This window comes from Castor canadensis, chromosome 3 (genome assembly GCF_047511655.1).
Source record: "Castor canadensis chromosome 3, mCasCan1.hap1v2, whole genome shotgun sequence".
NCBI classification, from domain to species: Eukaryota; Metazoa; Chordata; class Mammalia; order Rodentia; family Castoridae; genus Castor; species Castor canadensis.
In genome coordinates, this window is record NC_133388.1 from 100,272,985 (window position 1) to 100,283,680 (window position 10,696).

Here is a 10,696-nt window from a genome sequence, read left to right on the forward strand (position 1 = left end):
CATGGTGTTGCACAAAACCATGTCCTTGGGGCTAGGAAAAAGTCTTTCAACACGGGTCTGAGCAAAAGCCAATGATGAGATATTTCCCCAAAATGACATATAATTTTAATGTTTCCAGAAAAATATGAAAATTCAATGAACCATTTTCCTCTCACAGAACAAAAAGTTAAATACTACGAATTTAATTTTTAATTTTGCTCTAAAAGATTTTTTTTACAGTTTCAACATCTCTAGTGTGTTTTTTTTAATTATACACCCTTAAAAAATAAGTGGATAAAACATACTAGATGATTTCAAAAGATCAATCTTAGTATCTGACTCATTTGGCACATCCTTAGTAATGTCCAGAATAAAATCAGTAGAAGTAAAACATAATTTTCGAAGAAAATGCTGAGTTGTAGGAAAAGCAGCTGCTTAATACAAAGACAGGTGGTTCCGCTCATCTGCCATCTTCCTCAGGGAGTGTCTGAGGGTTTCTGGCTCATTTCTGGAACTTTGGTTTGCAGGAAGGCATATACATGGGGCCAGATCTTGTTAGTTTCTGTTCCAGAGAATGTTTCCAACACCCCTTTTTCTGGTAATCGTCCAGGACAGGCTTAGTTTGGGCTTCATAAGCCTTCAATCTCTTGATCACTGTCTCTGGTCTATCATCCTCACGCTGAATCAGTGGTTCACCAGTCAGATCATCTATGCCCACAGTTTTTGGAGGGTTGAATTCAATGTTGTAGACTCGGCCACTGGCTGGATGAATCTAGGGAGCAGTGAGGCGTTTCTTAATGACCTCAAAGGGCACATTCAGGGTAATGACTTTGTCTATTTGATAACCTTTATCCAGGGCTTCTGCCTGTGGAAGAGTCCTTGGAAAACCATCCAACAGCCAGCGATATTGGGTGAGATTTTTCAGCTCATGAAGGACCAGCCAAGTCATGACATCATCTGGGATGAGCTTCCCTTGGTCAATGAAAGTCTTGACTAACACACCAATTTCTGTGCCCTGCAGCATGTTCTGTCGGAGCAGGTCCCCGCTGGAGAGGTGCTTCAGCTCGAAGTGCCGGGTGATGCGCGATGACACGGTGCCCTTGCCCGAGCCCGGGGCCCCCATGATCACCGCGCGCAGCAGCCTCGCGGACGCCCCCATGGCGGACACAGAGGCCCAAGCGACGCGGACTGCTGGGCTCCGGCCTGGTCTGCGCGCTGCCGGGCTCCGCAGCCCCGGCCGGCCGGCTGGCTGGCTGGCAGCGCTGCAAGCTGGCGGCGGCCCCGGCTCCCTTGTTGATCTTTTGAAAGAACTTTTGGTTCTTGGATTTATTTCTGCATTGCTTTTCTATGTTAGTTCTGTTCTAATCTTTATTTCTTTCCTTCCTTTTACTTGTGTTTAGTTTACTCTAGTTTCTAGTTCCTTAATGAGTGAAGTTAATATAAGTTAATAAATACTTGGAGATCTTTCTACTCTTTTTAATGTAAAACTTTTTATCTGTGAATTTCTCTCTTAACATTAAAACTACAAGTCTGTTCAAGTTACGGTGTGTCTCTAAGCATTTTCTAAGTTTTATTGCAATTTCTTCTTTAATTCCTGGTTGTTTAAGAGTGTGTGATTTAATCTCCACATATCTGTGAATTTTCCAATTTCCTCCTGGTATTGATTCCTAACTTAATTCTTTTGTGGCCAAAGGATGAGATAATTTGTATGATATGTGTATTTTTAAATCTGTGGAGACTTGTTTTGTGACCTAACACACGGTCTATTAAGGAGACTGTCCCACATGAACTTAAGAAGAACACATATTCTGCTAGGGCTGTGCATGTGACTGTGAGCTGACTGACTTATTTTGTTGCTGTGGCCTCAATTCCTTACTTCTTGGGCATCTGGCTATTCTGTCCATTATTGAATCTGGGGTGTTACACCCTCAATTCTGTAAATGTTTGCATCATGTATTTTGAATATCTGTTATTAGCTCCTTCAAAGTTCATAATTATATCTCTTTTTCTGTGTTAAACTCTTTAACTAATGCAGGTTGTCTTTATTTTTCTCTTATAAACTGCTTTTATATTTTAGTATAGCTACCCCATTCTGTTTGAAAAATTCTTGCCTGGGAGACTTTTTCACATCTTTTCATATTTAACTTATTTATGCTTTAATTCTAACATGAGCTCTTTTAGACAGAACATAGTCACACTTTTTTATTTATTCATCCTGCCAATCTCCTCCTCTATATTGGAGAGGGCTAACACTTTCTGTCTGAAGTTCATCACTGATAGGAAGGAACTTACTGATACAGGTTTGCTATTTGTTTCTACATGCCTTAAGCTATTTTTGTACTTTAATGCCTTCAATTATGCTCAGTTAAATCTTTTCTAGTGAAACATTTTAATTCTCTTCTCATTTCCTTTTTGCATATTCTATAAACACTTTCTTTGTGGTCACCATAGGGATTACATTAGCATCCCAAAATTATAGCAATCTAATTTGAATTTATAAAACTTGAGTCAAAAGCATCAGGATCTGTGCTGCTCTGTAGCTTGGAGACTCCCTTCTTGCTACTGATGTGACATGTCAGCGTTATTCATCAGAGCTTGATAACCTAGATTATTAGCTATTTTTATGAATGTGTCTTTTAAGCAGTATAAAAATTAAAATTAGTCATGAAATGAAATTAAAATATTATTAGACTTTTAATTGCTCATGTATTTACACTTACCAGAGACCTTTATTTTGTCCTACAGTTCACATACCCATCTAATGACCATTCTGTTCAAGTTACTTTGACATTTTCTGTGAAGAAGGTATACTGGTAACAAACTCCATCACTTTCTGTTTACAGGAATGTCTTAAATTCTTCTCCATTTTTGAAGGATAAATTTGTATAAATAGAATTTTGGGCTGAGACTTTGGTTTTTCTTGTAGCACTTGAATATATTAACCAGTTGCCTCTAACTTAAAAATTTCTGAGGTGAAATGTGCTAAATCTTATGGAGGGTCACTTTTATACAAGTTGTATTTTTCTAATTTCAAGTTTCTATGCTTTTCTCAGATTTTCAAAGCTTTGTTATGTCTATATGTTGTCTATTTGTTATGATTATAAACTCTTTGAGTTTATGCAACCAAAAGATAACTTAGATTCTAAGTTATTTAAATTCATGTCTTTCATCAAATTTGGAAAGTTTTTAAAATACTATTTAAAAATATTTTTAAAATATAATCTCTGTCCTTTTTCTCTCTTCTTCTTAAGAATGTATATGTTTTTCCTCTTGATAGGGTCATACATTTTCCTTATGCTTTGTTCCATGCTTTTTATTTTTATCTTCTACAGACTCAATAATTTTTTGTTCTGTCATCAAGTTCATGTATTTTTTTTTATTACCTGCTCAAATCTGCTTTTGTTCTACTCTGGCTAATTCTTTATGTCAATTATTGTATTTTTTAACTTGATGTTTTTTTGGTTCCTTAAAAATTATATTTCTTTATAATTCTTTATCCTCATTTTGCTTACTTTTTTCTTGAACTTTTTGTAAATCCCTAAGACAATTGTTTTAAAACTTTGTCTAGTACAGTTGACATCTGGGCTTCATCATGTTCTTTTATGTTGTTCCTTAAATAGTATATATTATCCTATTTATCTATTTGTCTTGTGAATTTTATTGGGTTTTACCTATACATTTTATTCTTGTAGTGAGGGAATTTAGGGGCTGGATTTTCTCCTTCTCCTAGATGTTTTCTTTAATTGTGAAAGATCTCTCTTCTGTTCTGATCACCAGCCTTTGGTCAAAGCTTAAGGTCTTCTTAGTTCTTATCTGACTCTGCATGCTTCACTGGATACCTAGGTGGCTTTACAAATTCCATCACTTCCTGTTTCTTTTGAATATCCTAATCCTTTATTATCTGAATGCCAAAAAAGAACAGTGAGAAAAAAAGAAGGAAACAGGCATGTTCACTTAAATCCTTCAAACCTCCTTAGCACCTAAGAGGAAATACTTATGGTCAACTCCTTTGCCTGCATATTGCACCTTACCTAGGGAAGGCAGCAACCAACAGTCAGAGAGCTGTAACACCAAGGACCTGGCTCCAGTGACCTTCTTAAAACCGTGAGCACAGCTGTCTGCCATGAAGATGGGGGCAGGAAGATTATAGTTAGTGAAATTAACCCAAATCAACACTATTTATCAGCCAGGTTTTCTTTATTTCAGCAGTCATAAAGCCTCCAGAAGTCTAAAATAAGTACTTTGGGATATTGATGCTAGGATAATTATTGTCTAGATGGACAGATGGATCCCCAGTATTTTGTTCTTTACCATCTTCCCTGGCATCATTACCTCCTGGATTTTCAAGGTGGTTAAACAGAAGCATTTGAATATACTACACTTGTGACTTTGCTTGGTGGGCCCTTGTTCCTTCTAGCACATCCTCTACTTCAATGTCTAACAACTATAATTTAACTTTCTAACATTCCCTTGAAGCTGAGATTCTGAATTAATACTGTACATTATTTTGAGATTTATAAAAGATTTGAGGCAAACATTATAACTTCTTTCAATATTTTTACTCAACCAGAAAGCTGTTGTCTTGCGTTGTGTCATTGTCTCCAGTTTCCTCAGTAGCAAGTTCAGAGTTTCAGTTTCCTGTCACCACCAGTTTTGTGAGTGTTGGTAACAATGGCAGCTTCTGAGATCAGAGACTGGGCAATGAGTTTTCATTTTGTAGTTCTTGATATTCTCCTTTCCATGCTGCAGCAGTGTGCCAAGCTCTCTGAGATTCAGTCTTCCAAGAGGACAGAGAAAAGCTCACTTGTCCAGTCATTCTGATGATTATAAAAAGCTGCTCTTGTTCTGTATTACATCTCTTCCTGAGAATCTTTACACATGGGATCCACTTACTGAAATGATTCTGATTACTGTATGTGAGAAATAGAATAGATTGCACTGTAACTGTTAGAGACAGCCCAGGGAACAGTGGCAGAATCTATTGATTCTTCTTCATATTGTGTATGTGTTGAATGAACATTAATGTGTAGTAGATAAAATGCTGATATTGGACTCCATTTCCAGAGAGTTTGTTTCTGTATGGAGGATTGGGGTCCATGTACTTCTTTCTTACCTGGTTTGTTTAAAAACTCTTCCCAAAAAGATAACTCCATATTGAATGTGGATCCCATGAACTTTCATTTAAGAAGTGTAAATACTAATTTAGTGAAATTAGGAAAATGAGTTATTTGAACTTATATTGTTTCCCTCCAAATGCTAAGTAATTATTCTAATTTGTTTATTATTCCTCCTTCCTTCCCTCCTTCCCTCCTTCCTTCTTCCCTTCCTTCTTTCCCTCTTTCCTTTCTTCCTTCTTTTCTTCCCTCCTTCTGGTGCCAGCACTTGCTATACACTGACAGAAAAGCAGGATGTTATAGGATTGGTAAATCTTGACTTTCTTAGTTACAGCCATGTTCAGATTCTACCTTTCTGAGATTATAACCATGAATATGATCAAAAATACATTAACATTGTTTTGCTTCCTGGTAATTTTTCCCACATGCAATTGGTCCTACAAATATCCCTGTGTCTTTAATTTCATTCACTTGGGCTAAATTGTTGACAATCCAAAGATACCTGGAGTTGAGTGCACTCCCACACAGAGTGGAAATAAGCAAGCATGTTTTCTAACCCTCAGCTATTTCCTCAACTAGACCACCCATTCATTATAGACAAGCAAGGACAGCTCTTGCATATGCACTCACCCTAACAGAGCTAGTTAAAATATTGATTTGGAAAGTTCTGTTGATTCCTTTATGGATAATTTATGCTTTATTGCATGGGATATGTAATTATAAACAGATTTTAAAATGCTCTGTTGATTGACAGTGCATTGCTGAGACAAGACTGACTGGTGGGATGGCTGTGGGATGTTTTTCCCAAGTGAGCACTCCACAACTGTTTGACATTTCTACTCCATCAATGCTAGCTGGGTTCTGAGAATATAGTTAATATATGAGGCAAAGTTCAGATATTGCAATTCTGTTCCATAAAAATAGGTAGCTACGTCTATCATTTTTTGTTCTGAATCTGCTGTACCTCAAGGCACAATTACAATATTGTGAAGAGATAGGAAATGGCTTTATACTGAGGACTTTCTAAACCAGCTTGTCCCCTTGTACACATACTTAATGTCAGTTATTATAAAAAACTTTTCCTTTTCAATACTGACAACATGTCAACCAGAGTTCTAGACTTGGAAGTAGAATTAACAAAGTCTTTTTGTGTACAGATGAGGAGACAGAAATGAATTAATTACATGTAGTAAAATTTCATGTAAAGAAGAGGATCTGATAAAATGAATTTTATAAAAAAATTGGAGGAAGACAATACTGGGGTTGGTGGTGTCTGCATTGTAACAATGGTCAAGGAAGCCTGTGCAAAGCTATGTTAAAGACCTGTGTTTGTAAGGACATGATTTTCATGAATGCCTGGAATCCACAAAGGCAAAGGATCTGAGGCAGAACAGGTGTGGCTTGTTGATTACTGGAAGTAGACCAATATGACTGCAGTAAAGCAGCAAGGACAGGCAAAAAAGGGCTCCATCCTGAATAGGCTATAACAGTTTTACTGCATCTAATTTGCTTTAAATTAAAAAAATTTTCTGTAAAATAATCTTTCTCATAGATATTAATAACCTATAGTGAACATATGGTTTGGTAATATTCCATGTTCAGTAATCTACCTGTGTGTCTTGAAATGAAACCCTAAAGCACAGGGGGCATGCACTACTGTACTAGACAGACAGAAGTTAAAGCTGGCCCAAGTGATGATATTAACATGATATATAGTGGATTTCAAATAAAATGTATTCATAAAGGTAAAAAGGAACACTGAATAACAATTAAATTTCAAATTCATCAAGAAGAAATAAGCAGAAATGTGTGCTTTCTAAATGAGCCTCAAAATTGGACATAATGAAAACAAAACAAAAAAATGTTTAAAGGGAAAATCATGGTAAAAAGTTTTAAGAATTTTTATTTGTTAGTTGATATAAACTAGAAAATGTAAGTAGACATAGATGAAACAGTCTGCTCTGGGATATCCAACCTTGGCTTTGTTATTACTGATTCTCTATGACAAAGGATTCCAAAAACTTTGAATGCCCTAGAGACAAGGACACATCACACAGAACATTCACAAATTTCCAAACAAAGCTAAACTGGGCATGGTAGCTCACAACTATAATGCCAGCTACTTGAGAGGTGTAGATAGTAGGCATCAAAGTTTGCAGCCACTCTAAACAAAAAGTTAGTGAGACCCCATGTCAACAAACCAGTTGTGGTAGTTTACATGTATAATTGCTGATAGGCAGGATGACCAAGGAGGTCTGAGGCTGTCCCCAGGTAAAAGCTGGAGACCCCATTGGAAAAATAACCTAAAGCAAAAAGGGTGTACCTCAAATGGTAAGTCACCTAGTCAGCAAGTGTGAGGCACTGAGTTCAAATCCAAGTACCACCAAAACAGCAACAATCCTCCAAAACATAAAATTGTACCTTACAAGAATATATAAAACTCTTTTAATGAAAGAAAAACCTGGAAACTGAGTTGGCCTGAATTCAGGTAGATCTCCTAAAAACTGAGGGAGGTCTTTCCTGGTCAGGCTGTCATCTGAGTGCTGGCTTCCTAGTTCATTGTGCTGTCCTGGTTGAACAGCTATCAGTTTAATTTGCTTGAGTGCCAGAGAGTGTCTAGTGCTCAGCTTTGACTCAAGCAGATCAGGAGGAATAATCCCTCCTGGTGAATCTTGTTAACTAGGACCCTCCCCCCAAATCACCAAACAAAACAGATAATCAACTGTGGTCAAGGTCAAGTTCTGTGACCTAATGATAGTTAGGGAACTGATGATGAAGAACTCTGATACATGTGTTCTTCTCCCTGGTATAGACCATATGCCTGGCCTTGAAAGAAGTTTTAATAAACTTAAATGTTTTGAAATCCAACAAAAAAATTTCCTGCCCACAGGGGAATAAGCCAGAAATAAGCAGCAAATAATAGCAAGACAAATATCAAATACTTGAAAATTAATCTGCCTATTCCTATATTGTTCAGATCAAAAGAATCACCAGGCCAATTAAAATAGACTTTCAATTAGCAACAACAAAAATTAAGCATTGAATATTGTGAAAAGAAATCTTAAATCATGTGTAAAGTAAAATCTACTGATTTAAAATTTTATGTTTAAAGGAAATGTTTAAGATCAATAATATAGTCTTCCACTTTAAGAAAATAAAAAAAAAAGAATGAATAGATGAAAGGAAAAAATAATAGAGATAGAAGTGGAAGGGCTGATGGGGTGGCTAAAGTGGTAGAGCACCTGCCAACCAAGCATGAGGTCCTGAGTTCAAACACCAGTATCTCAAAAAAAAGAAAAGAAGAGCAAATTGCTCAGATGTGGGTCATGACTCGCAAGCAGTTGAGGCTGGATTCTACTGATCCTTTCCTGGGTCTTTTTACTCTTGGAGTCTCTGCTCCCATTTCCTGTCTCATGGGGGGGCAGGAAATGTTCCCTTCTTTTTCTCCCCATTTTCTCACACTCTTATCCTGTTATACAAAATTCCTTTCCTAATAAACTTTACTATTATTTATATGAAACAAAAAGAGTAGAAATCAACAAAATGGAAAAAGACTAACGATGTGGGGATTAACATAGCAAAAGCCAATTGTTTAAATGACAATACATTGAGAAAACCACAGCATTATGGCAAAAGAAAATGGAAGCAGAAAGAAAAAAATAGAAACTAAATTTAAGTGATTAATTCTTAATGTTGAATTATTTTAATAACTAGACCTTAAATTGGAATGTTAAAGGGGTTGTCTAGCCCCAGTAAAGACTGAAGAATTTTCCATGTGAGCACACAAGAAGTAAGCCAAAAATGATAGTCTTCAAGTTGTGGAATATCATAACTAAAAGTTTGGGGGGCACAGAAAATAAATTGAAAAAGATGTGCCTTATGTTGCTGGCATTGAGTGAAAAGCTGGATTGCATACCAAGTAAGGAAGTTTCCTAATCCCTTTCTTATCTGATCTCATGTTGTGGGACATTCAAGAGGGGAAACAAGATACAAAGGCTTTTCAGGAAGCAATAATTTATTAGTGTGCCAGCAGTGGCTCAGCAGATTCCCATCCAAAGGCTGAGCCCTGAGAACAAAGGATCTCACCTTATATACCCTGGCAAGCAGGTTACAGAAGCAAGGAGCAAAGTTCAGCCCACACATGGTTGTATGCATCTCTATTGGCTACTTCACCCTCAGTGCTAATTGGCCTTCCTCACATTCACATTCTTTAAGTTTTATCTCCCTTCTATGTTGTCCCCCCTCCTCCTTGCTACATTATTCTCTCCTTTGATGTTTAGACCCATCTAGGATCAAAGAGCATCATTCTTCATTTAGGGGTTTATATTTCCACAGCATCATATGGGCAGTTGTTTTTCTTTCTATATTGGCCTTCATAATGGTTCTGATAGATCACAATACTAAGGGAACCAGGCAGGATAATATTAAACATGCTCCCAGGACAAGTCCTTTTTAGGGTTTTGAATTCACCTGTATCAGAGAACCATCCTCCAAACAGGTCATTGAGATTCCATCCTCTCCAAGTCTGGACAGAGACATGGGAAATCTTTCTCATTCTGTCTGTGATCTCTTCTATGACCTTCCCTATGTCATCAATTTGTAAGCAGCAGTTACTTAGGTTAAGTTTTCCACATACACTTACCTTGGAGGCAAGTAAATAGTCCAAAGCCAGGCAGTTTTGGTATATTGTATTGCACACGTTTGTGTGCTGTTTGGCCAGTACATTAAGGGCCTTTGCAGTTTCATTAGTTATAATTTCACTCACTGCTTGGAGCCAAATAGTACGGATGAGCATATGCATAGGGGTACGACACCCCAGTATTCATCTTCTGCCCAAGTGGCAGGACCATAATACTGAATGATTTGCCCAGGAGGCAAATCATCCTTCCAATTGCCAATTTGTAAGGCACCCTGCTTCTTTCTATTTGCCTTTTCTTAATATATGGAGACTCCCAATTTTTTACCTCATGTGAGGGAGAGCAAGAAAAAGGATGACCTAATCATTCCCAGTATGAAAGAACCAAACCAACTTATGGGTAGCATCATATAAGCTTGCTTCCTACAACAGCACACTGGGTGCTCGCCAATCTATGTTCATAGAAAGATTGTCCCAGGTTGGCCAGTGGGTAGGTATTAGATTCTGCATGGTTTGTCATTTCCCACCAGTGGGTTTTCTGGGTGGTGTTAGGGTAAAATTTTTGTTCTAAGCAAGTTAAATCCCCTACCAGATGGGGAACTGATCTTTTGGGTGGGAAATAATTATTTCCAGTAATGGAAGTTTTTAGGAACCAGGTGCTTTTCCTGTGGCTGGGGAAGGCGATCTCATTGAAGGGTTCCTGTGGGTTTATTTCCTTAATCTCCCATGGCCAATGGTCTCCCAGGTTGGTTCCCCCACAAACATAACACCAAATGACATTGAGTGTCTGGTTATGGATTCAGCTAGTGAAAGGAAGAGATAATTGGCCTTGATAGAGATAGTAAACTCACTTGGCATTTCCTCATAAAAGGAATGGAAGACCTGATAAGAGGAACTCTCATGGTTGGCAGTTATTAACTTGAGGTGCCTAGGGTCCCATAATCATATCCATTTCCATTTATCTTTA

The 10,696-nt window shown here is 37.4% G+C and overlaps 1 pseudogene; it reads right to left on the reverse strand.

Moving 5' to 3' along the window:
• Window positions 1-239: 239 nt before the first annotated feature.
• On the reverse strand, window positions 240-1,196 carry LOC109701807 (GTP:AMP phosphotransferase AK3, mitochondrial pseudogene; annotated as a pseudogene).
• Between the last annotated feature and the right edge of the window lie 9,500 nt (window positions 1,197-10,696).